At 45.1% G+C, this 25,059-nt stretch overlaps 1 protein-coding gene and 1 pseudogene across 2 annotated transcripts in view; one reads left to right on the top strand and one right to left on the bottom strand.

Annotated features, from left to right (window-relative positions):
- LOC309551026 (zinc transporter ZIP9-like) overlaps positions 1-25,059 on the bottom strand; it is a 96,660-nt gene that overhangs the window by 67,871 nt on the left and 3,730 nt on the right. The window lies entirely within an intron of this gene.
- LOC309550195 lies at positions 1,065-14,478 on the top strand (annotated as a pseudogene). The gene is made up of 2 exons: positions 1,065-1,243; positions 13,919-14,478. The product of its transcript is annotated as an uncharacterized misc_RNA (transcript).

Raw genomic sequence — 25,059 nt, 5'->3', positions numbered from 1 at the left:
ATAAGGGCACAAAGAAAACAATTGTACTCTATGTTCCCTATTCAAACCACACAGGTGCGATGGTGTGCATTGCATAAAAATGCAATATGTGCATAAAAATATGCAATTTTCTGCAGTGCATTGCATGTCACTGCAAGTCAACACAAAACTCTGTGATGCATAGAGCTGAATGAAATAACATTTCAATATTTAAATTTCTAAAAAAAGAGGGGAAAAAAAAAGTAAAAACGGTGTAATTCACTGTTACAATGCTTTGCACACCAGCGTGCAAATGTAATACAGAGACACAATAAAAAAAACCCCAACAATAGTGTCAGCTGCAGTAAAAATAACTTCCAGCAATGGAGCCAGTGGATGTAATAACCCTCAACACTGGTATCAGTGAGCGCAATAATGACCCCCAGCATTGATTTCAGTGGACGCAATAAAAACCCCAAGCTTTGGTGTCAGTGGATGCAATAACAACCCCCAGCACTGGTGTCAATGACTGCAATAATAAGTCTCATCATTGATGTCAGTGTATGCAATAATACAGCCCGGCATTGTTGTAATTGGATGTAAAAACAACCCCCAGAATTTGTGTTAGCAAGGCATGGGGGGGGGGGGGGGTGTTATATTGAATTGCCAAGAACCACCAATGTAAGGTAGCCTACAGGCCACACCTAGAAGACTGGTGGGCCATGTGTTGGACACCACAGCCTTTGAATCTGTTTGGTGGAGTGCTCTGTACCATTATATATTTTAGAAAAGAGAACTTCCTAGGTGATATTAAAGACCAATTAGATTTCCCCGGGATCAATCCCACCAAGGACCCCCTTCCACCAGCATGTGATTTTCATTTCTGAGACATCCAAGGCATGGAAAATACCAAGACGGATTCTCACCTGATGGAGGTATGCCTGGGCAGCCACACTACTGTAGATAGGGTTAGGAACAGATATTGTTCATATTGATCTGTTCTGCTGCAACTTGTTCAATTCTAGGCCTGGTCTAAAAATATTCAAAGTGGTGCACATTGGTTATGGCTTATCCACAGAACCAGGGTCTGTAAAGCACTACGGGGTATGAAGTTACAGCACTACAAAGAGTTAACTCAGCAGGACAAGAAGAAGAGGAGTGTAGTTGCTAAGAGTAACCATGTACAAGTTCAAGACACAAGCAATCAGTCTTTAGGCATGTCAACTGATAAGGTAACTGGTCCTCCGGTAGTGAGGGGGTCGTCATCTGCCAGTGATATCCAAAAGTAACTGTAACAGAACCGCGACCCACACTGTGTTTGTGGGCTTCCGTCAGAGTACCGCTTCCTCCAGTCTTGAACATAGATATTAGATATTACAGCACCCCCGTACAAAACTAGCCGAGAATAGCTTGTATAGCTCTGGAACCAACTTTATTGAACAATCTCACACACAATATATACATCACAGGGAAACATCCCCCCTCCTGATCAAATTACCACACCAGGTCAGGTGCCTGATTACATTATCATATGCAGATGTGAATTGTGTACAGAAATATAATTAACATATCTAAAGAACAACCAACACAAACAGTATTCTACTTTTCCACCAGTAACTAATAGTTGACAGTGATACAATCGACCTGAGCCAATTAACTAGCAGACTGCCGTCCTCGAGCTCCTGACGTACAATATACATTATCATAAGTGTAAACACAGAACCCACAGTAGATAACAGGTGAGTAAATCAGCATATTCAACAATGTGTGGAAGACAGGTGGTTGAGCTGACGCCACCAGCATCCGCCATGAGTCTGACCGTGCGAAGCAGTCTCTCATTGGCAATAGGCAGCCAGGCCTTTTACATGGACCAGAGGCCAATGTGATTAGCTCAATGCGCATGTTCACAATCGAACAGGCCAGGAATAGTCTTTATATATTTCTTGAGATATATAGTTAAAAAATACCACTGTCCCACTTGAAGTAATCCAAACCATATTCTCAGTGTCCATTAAGTACCTGTCCATCATTTCCTTAGTCACCCTGTGTCCCTAATAGGCACAGGGTGACTTACACATAAGAGGGGCCTAGGGAGCTGAGAGAGGGATTTCCCAACCTCTCTAAAAGGTAAGCTGTGTTCCATGGGCCCCCCCAACCAAAATGACTCCCGTCACAGTAACCGTAACCCAAACCCACGTTACGGAGATCTATGGCTTGGTGGTCACGAGGTGCGGAAAGTGAAGGAGTTAATAAGTTAATAAGTGCATGTATGATGTCCCCCGTTACTGGGAGTGAGGCAGCAGAGGTACACTGGACTGGTGGAGTGGGCACAGGCTCAGCACGTTCCTACTAATGCAACACACATAAGTTACAGTGTATAGTGACATGGGACAAGACACTATTCAGAGGAACTCAGTACTTTATTACTGCACACAGCAAAGGCTCATCTCTAAGTCGGGGAACTGCCTTAATTTTAAATACTTCACATGACCGCAGTCACCACTCGCTCCCGGGACTGATGAGCGCACTCTGCGAGATAGGTACGCTCGCATGCAGGGGGAAGTAGACCCCCCCACATGGGGCCATGATACCCAGCATTCTTTAGTCTGTCCTCAGTCTTCCAGGTTGAATGATATTTGGTTTAATTCAACCTGGAAGACTGAAGACATCTAGTGGCAGAGCAACAGTATTGCAGGGGGAAACTCTGGGTTGGGGCGAGTACTGCAGCCACAGATTTTTTGGCAAAAACCTTAAAAGGGAAATAAAAAAATTAAAAAAACATAGCCTGAAATTAGGCTTTAAAGATTAAATCCAGTTGTACTTGTAGCCTAGAGTTGCTTTTTAACCCTTTTACTGCCACAGACATCCAAATCAGCACAGCCTGTATATTGACTTCTGACTGCCAGAGCAGTTGGGAGTCTGTTGACTTCTCATCAGCCAACTGTCAGCACCCAGAAGTAGCTGGGAAAAAGCTGACAGTGGATCTAAGCGTCGCTGGAATAAGGTGAATATTTCTGTGAGCTTAGTTCCCTTTTAAAGTAGACGCGCCCTTTTCTTATTCAGGGCAAAGGAACAGGTTTACTTTTATACCACTTGCCTCAGAAGATTCAATTTATATTACCTTTGCTCTTCTAATGCTTTGATCTCTGAGGAAGTAAAAAAACAGGACTATGAAAATTCATTTTAGTTTGAGATTACATAGGGATGTACAGTCTGGAGGAAAGACAGGAAAGGGAAGACATGATTAAAATCTTTAAATACATTTAGGTGCGAATAAGGTTCAGGAGTGCAGCATTTTCGATATGAATCTATATTACATTGTATTAATTACAGGTGTAGCACCCTCCCAGGTAGGTGCTAGGCAAAGCATATGTGTTCTGCATATCAGGAAGGCCTGATCTGTTAGTTAGCCTGTCACATGCTTCCAGGTGTGACCGGATGAGTCTGGGGAGTCTCCCCACTGTATCCAATGAGGGACCTTGTTGGACAGTGGAGGAAACCTAGCCAATAGCACACCAGGGTTTAGGACTGTCCCAGTGGGTGGGCATTGCTGCAATGCATCATGGGATTGGGAATAAATCCAGAGGGGGCATGTGACAGGGTGTATTTTGGCGGGAGGAAAGTCCCAGGAGGAGGTGGACGGCTGTCTCTCCTCCTGCAGAGTGAGGAAGGTGGTCCAGGCAGTCGGCCTAGGGACCAGGGGTCGAGCTGTGCTGCAGAAGGATCCAGTGTGCTGACCAAGTGGAGCTGTTGGGCAGAATACTTCTGGAAAAACAGTATCATGAGTACTCAAGAATCTGCCCAGGGGTCTGCCTAAGAGAGGGGACCACACCAGAGGGGTCAGGGGGATCCAGATGTCAGCTAACCCAGAGTGATACAGTAAAGGGGGTGCCAAGTTGTTAAGCCCTGAAGATAAGGGGGTAAAGGGGGCACCAGGAAGGGCCCTGAAGTTGCTCAGCAGTGCAGTCTACTATAAAGGACAGCTACCTCAGGAAAGGAGTGCCTTAGGAAGCTAGGGTAACTCTTTCACAGTTATAGGCAAAGTAAAGTAAGCAACCTACCCGTGACTAGCTCAAACATCGTTAACCAGCGTTAGTCTGCATTTTCTATATCCTCCCAGCCTATTGTTCATAGTTCAGTTTGATTGGAGTATCCCACTCATCCCTTCTCCTATCCAAGTTCCTAATAAAACCTAAAAACCAAATAAATTGTACTGGTCCTTGTCGGAGGTAAAAACACTTGGAAACATGTCAGAATGTTCTACTGTTGCTAATGGTAACCCAGGGGAACCCGTCATCAGCAGCTCCCTTGGGAGTAGTGCTAAACTTGCATTTATATAGTTTTACATCGATATTGTACATTTACATATACAGTATGATGTATAAAAATGGGCCAGATTCAATGGAACTATAGGACTCTTCCCCTCCCCATGTGACAGTACGGGTCCTTATGACTGGCAAGTAGAATAGTAAAGGTATTGAGTCAAGTGTTCCTCCATACATGGAAGCATAAACCTGCTATTAGGGGGACCTGGAAAAGATTACCTCTAACAGGGCAAAGCACCAGGCTCACTTTAATTGCTGTCCAACCACATACAAATGATATGTTCTTTAGCCCCAAATTAGGCTGGTATCTATCCCTGTAATACTGTGAATGGACCCACAAAGGGGAAGGACAGGGGGAAATGGGACTTTGTGATACCAAAGAAAAAATGTTTTATTGCCCGTTTATTACTGGGGCTCCCTGTCTCGGTTTGTGCTCACTTGAGGATATCAACTTCTTAGATTTTAAAGCCAGACTATTTTCACCATTAGGGAGAGACCCAGTCACTTTGGGGTGCCCAACAGATACAAGATCCGGGGGATAGCACACATCCTCCAGGAGTTTGCAGCCCTGTGGGGTCCGTTTGGATATCATATTTTGGGTCCTTTTAGATATACGTACTCTTTTGGGGTAATTGGGAGTGACCTTTTGTGTTGCCGCCCTCTCTTGGAGACATCCAGTATACTTTGACTGTGTATTTTTGTGTTGATACAGTGCCTTGCAAAAGTATGGCACTGACCAGTTTCCCAGTCCCGGCTGCTGAAAAACATCCCCACATCATGATGCTGCCACCACGTTTCACTGTGGGGATGGTGTTCTTTGGGTGATGCGATGGGTTTGCGACAGACATAGCATTTTCTTTAATGGCCAAAAAGTTCAATTTTAGTCTCATCAGACCAGAGCACCTTCCTCCATACATTTTGGGAGTCTCCCACATGCCTTTTCGCAAACTCAAAACATGCAATTTTGTTTTTTGCTAAATGTAATGGCTTTCTTCTGGCCATTCTGCAATAAACCCCAACTCTATAGAGCGTACGGCTTATTGTCCTCCTATGTACAGATACTCTAGTCTCTGCTGTGGAACTCTGCAGCTCCTCCAGGGTTACCTTGGGTCTCTGTGCTCCCTTTCGGATTATTGCCCTCCTTGCCCGATCCGCGAGTTTTGGTAGGTGGCCGTCTCTTGGCAGGTTTGCTGTTGTGCCATGTTCTTTCCATTTGGTTATGATAGATTTGATGGTGCTCCTGGGGATCATCAGATTTGGATATTTTTTATAACCTAACTCTGATTTGTACTTCTCAACAACATTGTCCCTTGTTTGGAGAGTTCCTTGGGCTTCATGGCAGTGTTTGGTTAGTGGTGTCTCTTGCTTAGGTGTTGCAGCCTCTGGGTCCTTTCAAAAAAGGCGTGTATATGTAATGACAGATCATGTGACACTTAGATTGCACACGGGTGGACATCATTTCACTAATTATGTGACTTCTGAAGGTAATTGGTTGCACCAGAGCTATTTATGGGCTTCATAACAAAGGGGGTGAATACATACGCACATGCCAATTTCCTGTTTTCTATTTCTAAAAAATAGTTTTACGTATATATATTTTTCTCATTTCACTTCACCAACTTAGACTATTGTTTTCTAATCCATCACATAAAATTCATATTAACAAAACATTGAACTTAAGGCTGTAATGTAACAAAATAGGTAAAAAGTCAAGGGGGTGATTACTTTTGTAAGGCGCTGTATTCAGCATTTGAACAGATCCTCTGAGACTTAACAGATGCCAAACCTCCGAGGAAGACTGAAATTGTTGAAACGCGTCTAAATTGTGTGTTTGTGACATCTGTTTACAATGTATACCTCACATTGTGGGTTTCAAGCCAGCAGCTTGTACCATATATTGTTAGCTTTTTCACCATTGTACCCGATTACCATATGTGATCTATTAATCCCGCTCCTTCACGGGTTTTCTAACCACTTCACGCCGACCGTACACAAATATGCGGGCCCCATTGGACTGGTCTTTTTTCCGAGGGGCGCTTCCAGCACAGAGACCCGGGCCGAGAGCCTCGGGTCTCGTACTAATGATCGGGACCCAGATCTCCCAATTATGGGTCACCTGATCGCTGCGATAGCTTCTGATTGGTTATTAATGATCAGTCACTGTGAAGCCCACCCCCGTTTTTTTCTCTGTGAATAAAAGAGAAAAACTTAGTAGGGCCAAAACAACTGATCGATTAATTGACAACTAATCAATTATGAAAATAGTTGCCAGCTATTGTCATAATAGAGTAGTTGGTCAGATGAGTAGTTGGCATACAAAATGCATTATTTAAATATTAGGAAATGCAGTGCAGCACACATACAGCTTAGTACACCATCCATACAGGTCAGTAAGTGCCTAAGATCTTGTGAATGTGGGAGGAGTAATACCTCAAGGCAGAAGTTTTTTTTTACCTTGCTATAGGGGCACTCTACTATACTTTGCAGATTGCTATTGGGGCACTCTGAAGGTAGGAGGAGCCAGAAGCGTTGGTGGGGGACCCCAGAAGAGGAGAATCAGGGCTGCTCTGAGCCAAACCATTACAGAACGGGTAAGTATGTTTGTTGTTTAAAGTGATTTTATTTATTTATTTTTTAAAGACTCTGCGCAGGGAAGATCAGTATCTGAACCCAGAGAAGGTGGAGGCTGGCCTCTACAGGAGTAGGACACTAGGCAGGGATAAGCTTTACTACACCTATGGGCAGTCCCAGGGCGTATACACCCACTCTCAGCTATAGGCACTCAGTTTTGTTACAAGCAGAGTCAGAAGAAAGCCAACTCCACAGAGGGGTGGGTTCTTTGTCCATCAATGAACATCAGAGAAATGGATTTTACAGTAAGTCAAAAATCCCATTTTCTCTTTCGTTCATTGACAGACACAGCTCCTGATTCTTCTTAACCATTGGGACATCCCAAAGCAGTGTTAAACATGAGGGGTGGAAAAAAAAAAAAAAAAAGAAGAAAAACACTTCCCAAGGCTAGCCATAGCCAACCAGGTAACATGGAGCTAAACCATAAACAACTGGAGCCCACCTGAAAAAAACAATACACCCTCAAAGAGGACCAGGTCCTCCAAACAGCAGCCAGCAAAACCTTGCGGCCAAAAGAAGCATCCGCAGATGCTAACACATCCACTTTATAAAAATTTTGTACAAGTGTGCACCGACGACCAGGTGGCCGCCTTGCAAACCTGCGTCACTGACGCTTGATAACAGTAAGCCCAGGAGACACTAAGCGCCCTAGTAAAGTGCTCCTTGACAGAGAAAAGAGGAACCTGTCCCCTGGCCCAATAGGCCTGAACCACCGTCTGTCTGATCCATCTGGAAATGGTTGCAGAAGAAGCAGACAACCCTTCGTGAGGTATGTCCATGAGCACAAAGAGACCTAAAAAAACCTCCGTAGCTGCCAGGTACACCCTAATTGCCGGAACCACATCCAAGGCATGCAAGGCAATTTCCTTTGGATGTTTAGCCTGGGACACAGGGAAGGCAACACAAGGTCTTCATTCAAACGACAGTCAGAGACCACCTTAGGAAGGATTGACGGACAGGGGAGAAGCACCACCTTATCCTTGTGAACCACCAATAAGGTGGACAGGATAACGCCACCAGTTCCAACACCCTGAGGCAGTGGTTAAGCCACCAAAAAAGGCCACCTCCGGGGCAGCGCAAGCAGGGAAACCTCCTGAATATTATCAAAGGGAGGCTACTGTAGAGCTGAAAGCACCACATTAAGATCCCAGGGCGGTAACAGAGCCCGCACTGAAGGAACCAAATGTCGGACACCCCAAGGAAAAAGGTATGCACCAGGGAGTGTGAGGCCAAAGGTTGTTGGAAAAAGACCGGCAAAACCGATACCTGGCCCTTGATGGTACCCAAGGCCAATTTCTGTTTAACCCCCCCCCCCCCATTGAAGGAAGGTTAAGATCCAATCCACCGAAAAGGAGTGAGGATGAACCCCAAGAGACTCACACCACGCAATGTATGTCTTCCATGTACGATGGTAGATCTCCCTAGATTTCCTAGCTTTAACAGCGTAGGTATCAAAACCTCCATCCTTCAGCACCTGGCGTTCAACAGCCAAGCCGTCAAAACCAGCGACTGTAAAGCAGGATGGAAAATCAGTCCTTGGGCCAGCAGATCGTCCCTGAGAGGAAGTCCCCAAGGAGCATCGGCAACCAGCGGTACCCGATCTGCGAACCAAGACCGGCGACGTCGGTCTGGATGGAACCCTGCTTTGATTCTGCACAGGAGTCGTGGCAGAAATTTGAGAGGGCTGGAACAAATCGGTTAGCCCACCTTAGAATGCTGGCTACTTACCAAGCTGCCAGGACACTACTTGTGCCCCCTAGGTGATTGACATAGACCACGGCCATGACATTGTCCAAATAAATTTGTACCGGACACCCCTGAAGACGAATTGTCCAATGAGCCAGATCGCTCAGAGTTCCAGAACATTATTCTGCAGTCTGGACTCTGCCAGAGTCCAGACCGTGAGCATAAGAGAAGATTGACAGCACTCACAATAACAGGCAAATAGGATGTTTATTGAAGAAAAGTATCCAAAATAGCAGACATCATGGACATATAGGCAGTAAGATGGTTGACGTGTTTCACAAAAAGATTTGCTTAGGTCATAATCCATTAGAGTCCAGACCCCCTGAGCATATCTATGTTGAGGACACCTCCCCACCTGGACAGGCTGGCATCTGTGGTAACAACTGTCCAGTACAGGGGGGAGAAAAGATTTTCCCTGTCGAAGTGCCAGAGAACAAAGCCACCTCTGGAGACTATGGATCCTTGTCCCATTTCACCAGAATCTCTTTAGCAGAGATCTTGTGCGGAACTGTGCAAACAGACCGCCTCGAGGCTGAACACCATCAGGCCCAGCACCCGCTATAAGCTCGGAGGGATGACCATCTGCTGAACAACAGCAGCTAAATTGCCTCCTGCAATGCCTGTAGTTTTTCCAGAGGAAGAAACACTCTGGCTAAGGCTGAGTTCAGAGTCAGACCCAGATAGTCCAGTTTTTATGGACAGAACCAAATCAGACTTCTGAAGGTTCAGAATCCAACCGAACTCCCACAGGTTTTTTTGCAGGGTAATTTCCAGTTTTCCATCAGAGCAGTCGGAGACTCCGCTCGCAAAAGAAGATTGTCTAGGTACCCCAGTACTGCGATCCCCCCACTGCCTCAAACAATGCCAGCACCGGGGCCAACACTTTTGTGAAGACCCAAGGAGCGAGGGGAAAGACCAAAAGGTCCACGCCACAAATCGATAATGTTCCCCACCCACGGCAAAACTGGGGAAGCATTGGTGACCAGCATATATTAGAATGTGCAGGTAGGCGTCCTTGATGTCGATAGAAGCGAGAAAATCCCAGAGGTAGGGACGCCACTACCGTGCGAATGGACTCCATTCGGAACTTCTGTACCCGCACAAAGCAGTTTAGCGCCTTGAGGTCCAAAACTGGACGTACCTGGCCTTCCTTCCTGGGAATTGTAAATTGTGAAGTAAAACCCCTGAAAACATTCCGAAGTCGGAACCGGGGCAATCACCCTTGAAGTAACAAGTCCTGCACTGCCCCAAAGAGACCCCCGTAAGCGATCTAAAGACAAGTGCAGGTTGGAAGGGAAGAACCTTTCCATAGGATAAGACCAAAACTATCTTGTAGCCGGATCAAATGACTTTGGACCCAATGGTCCTGTACCAGGGAGGTCCACGGATCCAGAAACCAGTGAAGATGTCCCCCCATCCCAGATACAGGCCGCCCCTTCATTCAGAGGAAGCCTTGTCCACAGGTCTGGAAGAGCCCGATCATGGCTTGCAAGACCAGGTCCTCTTGGAAACTCCGGTGGAGGCTCTGAAGGGCTTTGATCCCTTGTCTTGAGACCCTGAGGGACAAAAAGGAATCTTATGAGCCAAGAAGAATGGTCCACGTCTTCGACGGGGCTCCTTGCCCTTGATAGCCTGTGGAAGAAGAGTACTCTTTCCCCCAGTGAGACCTTCAATTATGTAATTCAAGGAAGCTCCAAACTGGCAATCCCCTACAAAGGGGGGGGGGGGGGGATTAGATAAGGGCTTTTTAAAAGTCTGGTCCGCAGACCAGCATTTTAACTGGATACTATGCCAAAGGACCACTGCTGATACAGACAGCCTAGAAATCAAAGGAGCCGAATCCAAAGAGGCCTTACAGATAAACTGTAGCCTCTGGACCAACTGATCTGCCAGCTCTGCAAAGGCAGGGGGAAGCGGTTTCCCCTCCAAGTCATGGTGTAAAAAGTTTAGCCCACTCCGTCAGAGTTTGCGACAACAGGGCAATAGTAAATACCGGCCTAAGTGCCAAATTAGCCACAGTTAACATATGGGTTAACATATGGTGGGCCAGAGCCTCCGCCCTCCTATCAGCTGGATCTTTAAAGGCCGAGGACTCAACCAGAATTAACTACTTGCCTTCTGTGCACTTAAACCCCCTTCCCATCCAGACCAATTTTTAGCTCTCTGCGCTCTCACACTTTGAATGACAATTGCGCGGTCATGCTACACTGTACCCATATGAAATTTTTATAATTTTTTTCACACAAATAGAGCTTTCTTTTGGTGGTATTTAATCATCTCTGGGTTTTTTATTTTTTTGAAAAAAAAAAAAAAGTTTTTCTTATTTTCTGCGAGTAAATTTTTAAAATAAATAAATTTTTCTCCACTGATGTGCGCTGATGAGGCTGCACTGATGGGCACTGATAGGCTGCACTGATGAGGTGGCACTTATGGGCACTGATGAGGTGGCACTGATGAGGAGGTACTAATATGCCGCACTGATGAGCACTGATAGGCGGCACTGATGAGCACTGATAGGCGGCACTGCTGGGCACTGAGAGGTGGCACTGACGGGCGGCACTGACGGGCCGCACTGATGGGCACTGACGGGCCGCACTGATGGGCACTAGCGGGTGGCACTGATGGGCACTGATGGATGGCACTGATGAGCACTGATGGGCAGCACCATCAGTGCCCACACTCAGTGCCCATAGTGCTGCCAGTCAGTGCTCATCAGTGCCTAGATGAGCAGGCACTGATGGGCACTGACTGGCAGCACTATGGGCACTGATTGTGTGCACTGATGGGGGGCACTGATAGCGGGCACTGTGGGCATTGATGGTGTGTTTGGTGTACCTTGTGTAATCAGGGCACTGGTGATCAGTGCCCTGATTATTTTTCTGTGTCCCCGGCGCTGGGCAGCTCTCCCTCCTTCCTCACACTGCAGTCTCCGTGTGAGGAAGGAGTGCTGGCGATGAGAGATGATCTCATATGTTTACATATGAGATCATCTCTCATTGGACGGTCAGATCACGTGGTGAATGGCCACTGTGATTGGCCATTCCCCACGATCTGTGATCGGCTGTGTCCAAGGGACACGGCCGACACAGATTTTCCCCGATGCGCGCTCGCGGGAGCGCGAGGGGAGACTGTTTCTGGGAGGCCGTTTAAAAACGGCCTCCCGAAAATGTGAGTTTCATTTTGAGAGTTGGGAGGTGGTTAAGGTAGCTTTATTTAACCTGGAAACCGGCGAGTCCACTACAGGTGGGACCATCCACTTTTTAAGCAGGGAATCCTCATAAGGATACCACATAACAAAATGCTTAGGGACCATAAGAGTGTGTTTTGGACAACCCCACTGTTTTGTGACATAGTTGTCAAAGTAAGCGGGAAGGGGGAACACCCTCGCTGCTTTGGAGGGCCTGTGGGTGCCAAAAGGGGCCGGCCCCTCCGACGCAGCATTAGCCGCATCCTCCAGTTTTCAAAAGTTTCACGCACTGACACAATCAGTGCATCCACCAGCGCTTTTTCATGTGCGGCTAGAGGAGGAGAGGAATCATCCTCACTATCCGAGCACTCCGGGTGCATGGATGCAGACCCAGTAGGGTCGCCATATTCTAAGCTCACCCGGAAAACATAACAATCAGGGCAAGGGAGGCCGACAACTGCGATCCCGCAAAGGGGACGCTGACCAAGGGCCCACGAATGGACCACCTACTGGACCCTGAAAAAAAAACAAGGAGGGAGGGGGGTCGCCCTCCGAGCCCTCCATAAAAGGACATAATAGGAATTAGCCCACCCTTAAAAAGAGGGCCGCCAGATGCGGACAGGCAGGGTACCCTAATGGTCCCGCAGTGCTAAAAGGGGCAGGTGCCCCATTCAATATTGGGGGCAATATTGGCAGCAGAGCCAACCACCCAGGGGCAGCAGGGGGAAGGGCGGATGCCCAAATGGGAGGCAGTGGCTTCAGTCACCCTCACAGGGGCCGTCTCACGGCATTTCCAACTAGTAGGCCTAAATCTTGAGGCCTGCGAATGCTAAACTATCTGCTCCCCCAGTTCAACAACTGCCGCAGGGAGCCTAGAGGACATCCTTGCCCTAGTCACCAACTCACAGGGTGGCAAGGAACCCTGCTCAACCTCCCGTTGCGCACTAGGAAAACCTGGTCAGCAGCAACTCCAACCAGCCCCCCTTAGGAGCACGTGGCAACAGCCAGCTCAAAACCTCACCCAGTGGAGGGGCCGAAAGTGACACAGTGACCACCAACATTTTAGAGGGGCTGGGTTGGGGGGGGGGGGGGGGGGAGAGGAACCCGGGGGTCCCACTGTCCCAGGGAGGGGCCAACGTCCACCCCAAAACCCTCCAGGAGTAGAAGGGAGGGACAGGTACTTACCCATACCAGGAACACGGTGGGCACCGCTCCATTGTAATGTAGGGTCATGTGCGTCCTCACGAGAGGTTTAATCCGCAGGCCAGCCCTGTCCAGTGACGCTATGTCGCAGCGGAGCTGCGGTCTGCACGCGCTCGCTGGCCAGAGTGGGGGGACCCTCTGGATCTAGATTATCCAGTCCATCGCCCAGGCCAGCAATTGATTGTAGATTCTCACAGGATCAAAAATAACAAAAATAGGAAACAATTTTATCTAAAACTAAAAAAAAAAATTTGCCAGGACCAGAGATCCGAGCAAGGAACTAGGTCCTTACTCCTGACTAGGCAGAAAAAACTGGGTGCCTGTAGCTGAGAGTGGGTGTTTACCCCCTGGGACTCTCTATAGGCATAGTCAAGCTTTTTCCTGCCTAGTGTCCTATTCCTGTAGAGGGCAGTATAACCCAACGGTTAAGAATCAGAAGCGGTGTATGTCAACGAAGGAAAGATAAATTTGATCTTGGAGTATATACAGTATATCTCTTTTGTCTGTTATTCTCAGAGTGATTAGAGATTTTGCTTCCTAACCATATACAGTTGAGCAAAAAAGTATTTAGTCAGCCACCAATTGTGCAAGTTCTCCCACAAAAAGATGAGAGAGAGGCCTGTAATTTTCATCAAAAGGTACACTTCAACTATGAGAGACACAATGGGGGGAGGGGGGGGAAGAATCCAGGAAATCACATTGTAAGATTTCTAATGAATTAATTGGCGAATTCATCGGTAAAATAAGTATTTGGTCGCCCACAAACAAGCAAGATTTGTCTCTCACAGACCTGTAACTTATTTTAAGAGGCTCCTCTGTCCTCCACTTGTTACCTGTATTAATGGCACCTGTTTGAATTTGTTATCAGTATAAAGGACACCTGTCCACAACCTCAAACAGTCACACTCCAAACTCCACTATGGCCAAGACCAAAAAGCTGTCGAAGGACACCAGAAACAAAATTGTAGACCTGCACCAGGCTGGGAAGACTGAATCTGCAATAGGCAAGCAGCTTGGAGTTAAGAAATCAACTGTGGGAGCGATTATTAGAAAATGGAAGACATACAAGACCACTGATAATCTCCTTCGATCTGGGACTCCACGCAAGATCTCACCCCGTGGGGTCAAAATGATCACAAGAACGGTGAGCAAAAATCCCAGAACCACACAGGGGGGGACCTAGTGAATGACCTGCAGAGAACTGGGACCAAAGTAATAAAGGCTACCATCAGTAACACACTACGCCGCCAGGGACTCAAATCCTGCAGTGCCAGACTTGTCCCCCTGCTTATGCCAGTACATGTCCAGGCCCGTCTGAAGTTTGCTAGAGAGCATTTGGATGATCCAGAAGAGGATTGGGAGAATGTCATATGGTCAGATGAAACCAAAGTAGAACTTTTTGGGAAAAATTCAATTAGTCGTTTTTAGAGGAGAAAGAATACCATACCTACTGTAAAGCATGGGGGTGAAACCATCATGCTTTGGGGCTGTTTTTCTGCAAAGGGTCCAGGACGACTGATTCATGCAAAGGAAAGAATGAATGGGGCCATGTATTGTGAGATTTTGAGTGAAAAGCTCCTTCCATCAGCAAGGGTATTGAAGATGAAACGTGGCTGGGTCTTTCAGCATGACAATGATCCCAAACACACCACCCGGGCAACGAAGGAGTGGCCTCGTAAGAAGCATTTCAAGGTCCTGGAGTGGCCTAGCCAGTCTCCAGATCTCAACCCCATAGAAACCCTTTGGAGGGAGTTGAAAGTCCGTGTTGCCCAGCAACAGCCCCAAAACATCACTGCTCTAGAGGAGATCTGCATGGAGGAATGGGCCAAGATACCAGCAACAGTGTTTGAAAACCTTGTGAAGACTTACAGAAAATGTTTGACCTCTGTCATTGCCAACAAAAAGTATATAACAAAGTACTGAGATGAACTTTTGTTATTGACCAAATACTTATTTTCCACCATAATTTGCAAATAAATTCTTTAAAAAAATCAGACAATGTGATTTTCTGGATTTTTTTTTTCTCATTTTGTCTCTCATAGTTGAAGAATACCTATGATGAAAATTACAGGCCTCCCTCATCTTTTTAAGTGGGAGAACTTGCACAATTGGTGGCTGACTAAATACTTTTTGCCCAACTGTAGTTGGTTATTTATATTTACCACTGCATATAGATATTTAAGAATAAATTGCCTTTTTTTTAAACTTTAAATATTAACTAAATTATACACCACACGTTTTATAAGGTTATTACCCGATTAATCTATTAATTGAAACAATAATTGGCCAGCTAATCGATTATGAAAATAATCAGTTGCAGCCCTAAGGCTGCATTCACATGTCAGCTTATAATCGCGGGCAGAACCGCCGCGGTTCCGCCCGCGATTCGGAGATTTATTGCAAATCGCGGGACGCCTAGCGTTGCCCGTTGATTTGCAATAGCCCCCCAAACGCCGAGCGATGTTGCCGCGATTTACGCCCGCCGAATCGCGGCAACATCGCGCAAACAAAATCGCGGGACGCAATACGCTCCAAAGAAGCTCTTGTACTTTTTTGGAGCGTATTGCGTCCCGCGATTTTGTTTGCGTGATGTTGCCGCGATTCGGTGGGCGTAAATCGCGGCAACATCGCTCGGCGTTTGGGGGGCTATTGCAAATCAACGGGCAATGCTAGGCGTCCCGCGATTTGCAATAAATCTCCGAATCGCGGGCGGAACCGCGCGGTTCTGCCCGCGATTATAAGCTGACATGTGAATGCAGCCTAAAACTTAGTATCTCTCTCTCTCTTCTCCCTCTCCCCTTGCAGAGAAAAAATAAGTGTGTGTAAAAAAATAATAATAATAAAATAAAATATACAAAACAATACCTAGAGCAGGTTTGATTTAGTATCAGTGTCAGTGTGTTTTAGGTAGAATAAAAAAAATAAATAAAAAAAAAGCAAAATGGGCACTATTGTTTTTGGGTTATACTATGGGTACAAACAACAACATGCACATATGTGGTATCGCTGTAAGCAGGAGAATCTATTTTGGGTTGTTCTTTGGTGGAAGGTATGATAGTAGCAAGAAATATACAGCTAAATTAAAAAAAAAAAAAAATAATAAAAATCATAATAATAATAATAATAATAATAATATCTAGTATTTTGGGCATGCTAATAAAAAAAAAACCAATCAGGGGATATCTATTACCATTTACTACCAAAAGTAATCTCAATTTGTGCTGAAAAAAAAAAACAAACTATAGTTCACAAAGTAGTTGTGATATGTACAGTTGTACAAACACATGTAAAAGTTTCAAAATTATGCTTAGGCATTTTGATTTGTTTTACACTTAGGCGCAAAGGGGTTAACTTTGCTTTAATAAAATATTGTACTTTTAACCTACATTCATGTTGTGTTATATTGCTCTTGCTTTCTATAGTCAGGAAAGTGTTAAAGTCTCTTCTGTGTGATAAACCAGTCATTTTGCCTGGTATGAGCAAAGTACAGATCTGCATCAACGCAGCAGGCTATAGATCTTTTCTACTCAACTTCAGTTTCCTGCATACTTAAATATACCCATGAATTACCTCGCAGCAGGGACAAGGACAGCATTAAAAAGCTGCCAGGGGTTCTATTCCTTTTCAACTTTATCTAAGACTGAAAAAGTGGTTTTGCCCATACACTCACTAAAAAGGTCACCAAAATGTATTCTTCCAGCTAGGAACTGAGAGCGCGTATAAATCAGCACAAGTGACAAATGTATTCTGATTTGACTCGTTTATACAAGAAAAAGAAAAAAGAAGAAAAGAAATGTCAGTTGCTTCCACCTGTAAAACTATTCCTGTTCTGAGGTGGTCTCATCGTTGCCCATGTAGTGCCCCTGTTAATTGCATTAACACCAAAGCAGCGCAAACTGATTAACAATATCCCAGGAGTTCAATTGACTTGATGCTATACTCTGAATAAAAAGTGTTCCCTTAATTTTTTTTGAGCAGTGTGCGTGTGTGTATTATATATTATATATACACACACACACACACACACACACACACACACACACACACACACACACACACACACACACACACACACACACACGTGGGAGCTACCCTTTAGGGTTTGCATATTAACAGTGATAGCTAAGAGAAGAAGGGGATGCAGAGGTAAAAACTAATTAGGGTCGGCTAAGGAACCAAGACTATTTACCAATGTAATTTTTTTTTTTTAATTTACACACTAATTTATGAATAAAGGCTGCAACTGCATCCTTCAATAGTACATTATAGTAGTATTACAAGGATAAGTTGACCTTCTGAACATGTTACACTCCCAGTGTAATCGCTAAGTCTCCAGTGTTTCCTTGTCAGCTTTGCTCAAGACAGCTGTCAGAATTTCTGATACTGAGCTAGACTGGCTGTCACACTAACAGCAAAGCTCCACTGATTACACAGGGCGATCTACTCTACAACTGGCAGTACATGGCGGTCCATCTGACAGCCCGGTGCTGCACAACACTGGATACAAAAAAAAAAAAAAAGGCTCTCCTCTCCCTCTCTTCCCACAGTCGAGGAGGGGGGAGAGAAGCGACAGTTCGGGTGGGCACATCGCTGGATCTTGGGACCGGTGAGTGTGTGTTTATTATAAGTCAGCAGCTACACTTTTCGTAGCTGCTGGCTTTTTTTTTTTTTTTTTTTTTAACCTTTAATTTAGCATTAAAAGAAAAAATGCTAACAGGCCATTATTTTATCCTTTTAAGCATTTCAACTGGAGACTCTCCATTTGTGAAAACTCAAAAAACCCACAGCCAATGGGTCAGGCATTGCTGTCTGTACAGTTCCCAGTCATTTCCCAATTTAGCGTTTTTCACTCCAGAAATAGGCAAAATCTATTTCTTCCTGTTGATCGTGGGAGATGAAAAGATTTTCTCAAGACATGTTTCCAAGAACCTCCAATCCCTCTTTCCCCTCAGACATTACCCTCTGGAAGAGGGCGAGAACTCAGTCGGCTGCCCAGGACACGAGTAGAGTTCAAATTCTCTGGACTGGACGGTGGCCTAGCTGTGCACAGAACACAGACCCATAGAAATCCGGATAGGAGAGAAGTGCCAGTAATTACACGTGTGTCTCATGCCAGCACAGCACTAAATCCATCAACAGCACAGGATTACAGGATTGTGTGTAGAGACAACTCAAGGCTCACCTATATAAACTGCTGCCTTGATGTCTGCCGCAAATATCTTCCCTTGTTGATTGTTAATATGAATACTCTAAAGGGAAGTATAAAGTATTTTCAGTTGGAACATAATCCACATGGAAACTATAGGTTTTGGGACAATTACAGATTTTTGGGGGGTTTCTCCCCTCTCTTCCAACTTTTTCTTCAATCTATTTTACATATATTTAACAATTTTTTTTTTGGGCAGTGACTTTTACAATTATATATGTTCAGATGGGATGTAGGTTGGATATCTTCTGCATATAGCAGGCAAGGTCCAATATTGCTCTACTGTCTATTACACTGTTATCCTATATTATCAGAGGGATTTGTAATTCTATTGGGTGAATCTGCCAATTCCACAACTGTATTCCTTTCTGCATTCCTGTCTGTTTGGAAAGACCATAAATTATATTATATATTAGTAGAGAGGCGACCCCGGGTCACTGTGTTAGCAATCTACGCCTGGTTGTGATTTAGGGCCCTTTCACACAACGGTCCGCTTTTTTGGCGGATCTTAACAGTCCCCTAATGCATCCCTATGGGGCATCGGATGTCAGCGGAGACATGTCCGCTGACATCCGATCCGTCAAATCTGGACGGATGGAAACCCTATTTTCCATCCGTCCAGCGGATCGGATCGGATGGGATGAGAACGGACCGACGTTCCGTTCCCATCCGATTTCCTCCATAAAAATGCATGGGGAACTGACAGCTGTGTCTCCGCACAAGTGTGGAGACACAGCTGTCATCCTCCTGCTCAGCGGGGGATCGGCGGATCAATCCCCCCGCTGAGAAAAACGGAGTCCGTCCGACGGAGTGTGTGAAAGGGGCCTAAGACAGACCTGCTGATTGCACACCTGTGGGCTGGGTTCATATTATTCCCAGGGTTAGCACTCAGAGCTCCCAGTTGGAGACAGCTGCACCCGGGCAGACACGAGGTCTGGCCCAGGAGTCAGGAGGACTCCAACCGACAGACACAAGGCCTGTGTATGGGAGTCAGGAGGACTCCAACCGACAGACACAAGGCCTGTGTATGGGAGTCAGGAGGACTCCAACCGACAGACACAAGGCCTGTGTATGGGAGTCAGGAGGACTCCAACCGACAGACACAAGGCCTGTGTATGGGAGTCAGGAGGGCTCCCACCATCCCTGAGAGAGAGAGAGAGAGGCCGCAGTTGGCAGCCAGAGCGTACAGGTCTGCAGGAGGCAGATGTATTCCGCAACAGCGCAGTATGAAGCTGATCCCAAGGAAGCTTGACAAAGGATTCTTGTTTTGGTCTGAGGATCAGACCTTAGGCCTAGGCGTGAAGCCAGAAGCAGCCGTGTGGCATGCGAGTAAGCCAGGAGGCTGAATTTAACAAATATACAGTAATGGTGGAACCCCTGCAAGGAAAAATTGCTGTTTTATGAACTTTCTTTATGCCCTTAAAAAAAAAAGTGGGTTGCCGTGCCCTTAAAAATGCAGTCTGGACTGGCACTACTTCTTCAAATCGCATGCACCACTTGAGTTGAATCGCCCCGAAACGTTACAATATATATATATATTATATATATATATAAAAAACAAAGGAAAAAGATGATTTTTTTTTTGAGAGTGTGTGTGTGTGTGTGTGTTAATTATAACTGACAATAATAATTACTTTGTCGGGTCCTGGAGAACAGGTACTTTGTAAAGTTTTGGGTGGGAAAAAGCCCCCATTCCTAGGTGCACCTCTTACCTGATAGGCAGACCATTACTAGGAGTTCCCTGCCAGCAGAACACTATTAAAGTTGCCAGCTATAGCCAGCGGCACTAATCGTTTGGGGGAAAAATGTCAGGCTGGTTGTACACAAGTCGATTGATAGATCAACCTGTGTACAACCTGGGAGCCCATACATGGATTGAGATTCAGCCAGTCCCTGCTAAACGGGAGGAATTTCGATCCAAATATGGATGGCTTTACTGTACAAAGCCCTTCTGTAATGAACTTTGTATGGTGTGCTGCCCTGCTGAATACAAGTGCAGGATAATCCTGATTGGACTGTTCCTGGGTATCCCTGTTCTGTGCATGGTTTAGCACTTCCAACACCTTTCCCTCCTGTTATATATTTATAGCCTAACAAATGCTCATTTTTTTAAGTTTCCTTCCTTATAATACATATACTATTTAAAATTTTATGCACTAATAGTTTAATTTTTGAAGCAGGTTTGCAGGTTGTAGTGAACTTTATATAGTTTGGACGAAACTGGTCCAAAAACAAATCATTTATTTCACTACCAGCTCAGCTATATACAGTATACAGAGCCATGCTCCGACAGTGAAGTGGGGACTTCCTTTCCCTCGCCCAGAACTAAAGGGTTGCTCAGCCATTTGTAGGAAGCTTTGTATTTTATGAATGAATACAAAGCTTCCTCTGATTGGCCGAGGTGAAGATTGTGACGTCATCTGTCCGCCTCAGCCAATCAAAGGAAGCTTTGTATTGATTATATGGATTGCTGCGCTGTATACTGTATGTTGCTGATGCTGAAGGCCAAAGATCTGTTAGTAAATACTGCAGTGTCTTTGGATGAGTTTGGACCAAACTAAATAGTTTAACTTCACTAAAACCTGGAAATTAGCTTTAAATCAAGATTTTTGCTTCCAATTATTATGCTGGCCATATACATTACACACTCATTTGGATTAACCAAATCCATGTAATGTGAGCACCTAAACAATTCAGTCAGTTTGCATCCTGCAATTAGAGAACACAGAAAAGTTTGTTCATGTGAAAGGTCCTTCTATTAAAAAAGTGCCGGTTTTACAGTCTTGTATGATGTGGCATTTTCCACTCATTATGGCAGATGATGTCATTGAAACTTTTTTAACACTCTATACAATCACATTTCTTGTATATAATCATCACATACTGGTGATCTGTGCAGCACAAGCATACAAGTGTGAATTTGAGTGACAAGGCAGCGTTGAGAAGAAGACAATCTTCATTTCTTGTAGTTTCTGTATTTGCCAGCAATGGATCTTGTATACAAAACACAAACTATAGGTTCACAAAGACAACATGTCAGGATAAAGAACGTTACTTTAAAAAAAAAAAAAAGACCGATATTTTTAGTGGAGTCTAATGAGATTTGAAAATGAAAGTCACATGACTCAGAATAACAATCCTTATCCTTTGGTTACAACTTTGTGAATGAGAATATGCAGGTTCGCTATTAAGCAGCTCACTGACTACGACTCAGGCTCTGACCCTGCCAGATATCGTCTCCATTACTCAGAGCTCTCAGACTGCAAACAAATTCAATGTTGGTCCACCTTCTAAATGGGGAAAAGGCCTGTATGCTGAATTCCAGCCCTGTGGAAGCAGGAATCCCCCCCCCCCCCCCACCTACGATCTTGCTGCGGCTCACCAAAGTAGCTGTTATTTACGCCATGGGCAGTATCACCGCAACCTTTCGAGGTAAAGAGAAGAAATGTAACAAAGAGTGGTTTTACTGGTCCCTTTATACTTGCTCTAGGGAATAAGGCTCTGTGCTAGTAGAAGAGTAAACGGGGCCCCAAACTCTACTTTTTCCCTTCCCCCTCCTCCCCTTGCTCTTTTTTTCCTTCTTGTGTTTTCATTCCTTTGTATCTTTGTTTTTACTTTGTGCCTTGTGTGCTCACTCACGATACAACTTATGTTGTGAGCTCTATATCTTTTTGTAGACACTGGCTAATGTTTCTCCCATGTCTGTCTGTACAAAAATTGTTTAAAATGAATTAGAAAAAAAAAAAATAAATGTAATATGCAGGTTCACGAACTCCATAGACATTTACCACATCCCTCCCGGCCTATAGCGGAATGACGGCTGGGCGGTGGTTCCATTAACCTGACTAGGCATCATATGACGTCAAGCAGGATAAGCTACTTGTGCGCGCCCCCGGGGGATGCAGCGCTGCACTTGGTAGTGCGGTGAGTCGCTCTGACACACTGCATCTCTGATCTCGGTAAAGAGTCTATGATGCAGGTTCTTTATCATGTGATTAGCTGTGTCCAATCACAACAGATCACAGCATAACCAGGAAGTGCCGGTTATCTGATTTCCTCTATTCGCGCTGACAGGGCTCAAATAGAGGAGAGCGGATAAGCGGCTCTCCTGACGAGGGGAGGGGGGGATTCTGCGCTGGTTATCAGTGCAGTCCCATCAGCGGTGCCCAGAGATGCCCAAAAGTGCCCATCAAAAATTCCCACAAGTGCCACCCAATCAGTGCTGCATATTCGTGCCTCCCCATCAGTGCCCGTGAAGGAGAAAAACTTATTTACAAAATTTTATAACAAAATGAAGAAAAACTTTTTTTTTCCCCCTCACAATTTTCGACTTCCGTATAGCAAAAAATAAAAAAAAACCCAGTGGTTATCAAATACCACTAAAAAAGTTTTATTTGTGTAAAAAAAAAAAAAAAAAGATAAAATATTCACATGGGTACAGTGCTGTATGACCACGCAATTGTCAAAGTGGGACAGCGCTGAAAATTGGCCTAGGCATGAAGGGGGTGAAAGTGCCCTGTACTGAAGTGGTTAATAGTTTTCTACATGGAAAGACTTAATAGAAGTTTCAGTTCCAGGCTACAAGTACAAGTGATGAGTGAGATGCTGATTCTTCTTTTCAGTCTGTAGTAAGAGTTGACAGCGGCCTTATATGTGGGTTGGTTTGAGCTGCTTCTTCTACTATCTGCTTCTACACCAATCACCTTTCATACTGTCAAGGCCAATCTGAATAATATTGGTGCCTTTGAGAATCTTCTTGAAGCCTAACTCCAGGTATTTTTTTACAGCTTGAACCATAGGTCATACCTGTGGGACTGTGTGGAGTGATTGCCACTGTATTCTGGGTCCCATAAGGCTGACCTGCTGCATAGTAACCAGTGGGGATTCCTCGCTCTGCATGGACGCCATTCACAGAGCGCCTTGTATTCTTCTCAACAAATGTAAGGCATTCTCTGATTGGACAAGGTGGCCACAATGACGTCTCTCACAAGAATCACATTGTCATGGCACAGAGCTGGGATGTAAATGAATGCTGAGCTGTTATAGTGTGACTCAGTAAACATAAGTGCTGGCAGGCAGTTAGAAGCAGTTATGGCCGAAAAGCCCAATAGAGTTTCTTCTGTCATAAGAATCCGGCCTGTAGGCCATTTTTTTTTTTTTTTTTTCTAAACCACTTAAAGCAGTAGTATCCCGCTTTTTGACACTTTTACCTACAGGTAAGCCTATAATAAGGCTTACCTGTAGGTACAAATAATATCTCCTAAACCGGCACGGTTTAGGAGATATTTACAGTGCATGCAGCCGCTCGTGCGAGCGGCGCATGCGCTCTGAAGGTCCGGGGGACCTTCAATTAAGTTGCCGGGAGCTTGCCGGAAAAATCACTCCCGCGCGCATGCGCGGGAGTGACGTCATCGCGGCTCCGGCCAATCATCGTGCTGGAGCCGTCTCTTCCGGCCAATCAGCGTGCCGGAGCCGCCGAACCCGGAAGAGACGACGAGGGACCATGGCAGCGCCCGCAGCGATGTCCGGGGGTCCGTGACGGGGCTTCGTTTTCAGGTAAGTTACACATAATGGGCTAGTATGCGTTGCATACTAGCTCATTATGCCTTTGTCTTGCAGGTTTTTTTTTTTTATTTTTTTTTTTTATTGAGTTTACAACCGCTTTAAGCCCCAGCCCTATTTCGGACACTTTTTGTTCACAAGTTAAAACCAGTATTTTTTCCTAGAAAACTACTTAGAACCCCCAAACATTATATATATTTTTTTAGCAAAGACTCTGGAGAATAAAATGTCGGTCATTGCAATATTTTTTATCACGCGGTATTTGCATAGCGGTCTTTAAAACGCCATTTTTTTGGAAAAAGTTTGAAAAATCACATTTCACTGCATTTAAAAAATACTAAACAGTAAAGTTAGCCCATTTTTTTTGTATATTGTGAAAGATGATGTCACGCCGAGTAAATAGATACCCAACATGTTACGGTTTAAAATTGCGCCCCCACGTGGAATGGCGACAAACTACGGTCAATAGAGATCTCAATAGGCAACGCTTTTAATTTATTTAACGGTTACCAGTTTAGAGGTAGAGTGTAGCTCTTTTTTTTTAATTATTGCCCACGCTCTAGTGATCGCGGCGATATCTCACATGTGTGGTTTGAATAGCGATTTAATTTGCGGCTCGACTTCCGTATACGTTTTTTTTTTGTGCGCAAGCTAACGGTGACGGGGGGGGCGGCTAAAAATTTTTTTTTTCCTATTTATTTATTTTTTTTTTAACTTTATTACAGCTTTTTTAAAAAAAAATAAAAATCTGATCACTTTTATTGCTGTCACAAGCAATGTAAACATCCCTTGTGACACCAATATGTAGTGACAGGTACACTTTATGGAGGGATCGGTGGTCTAAAAGACCCTAGACCCCTCCACTACACTTCCATGTATTCAAAACGCCGAAAACTGCGTTTTTGCATACAGCCGTTTTTTAAAATTGCCGGTTTTGCAGCACAGTAACCCGGAAGTGACGTCATGGACGCCGCCTCCGGGTTACGTCATCGGAGACCCGATCAAGGCCGTTTCCGGCATTCATCGGGACTCCATCCAGCCGGCGGACGTGCGCATCGGTCGTTACCGACGGAAAGCCGACCGTTGGCTGTTAACCACGGTACCGGGATGATGCCTCTAGCTAAGAGGCATCATCCCGGTATACCCCCGCAAAGTCTGCTGACGTATATATACGTCGATATGCGGTAAGTGGTTAAAGAATTAGGGCCAAAGCTCTTCTGCTCTTTAAAAGCAGAACTCTC

The sequence above is a fragment of the Pelophylax lessonae genome, assembly GCF_965119305.1.
Source record: "Pelophylax lessonae genome assembly, chromosome: 3".
Lineage (NCBI taxonomy): Eukaryota > Metazoa > Chordata > Amphibia > Anura > Ranidae > Pelophylax > Pelophylax lessonae.
The sequence above is the reverse complement of the archived record's forward strand: the minus strand, read 5'-3'. Positions and strand labels throughout refer to the sequence as shown.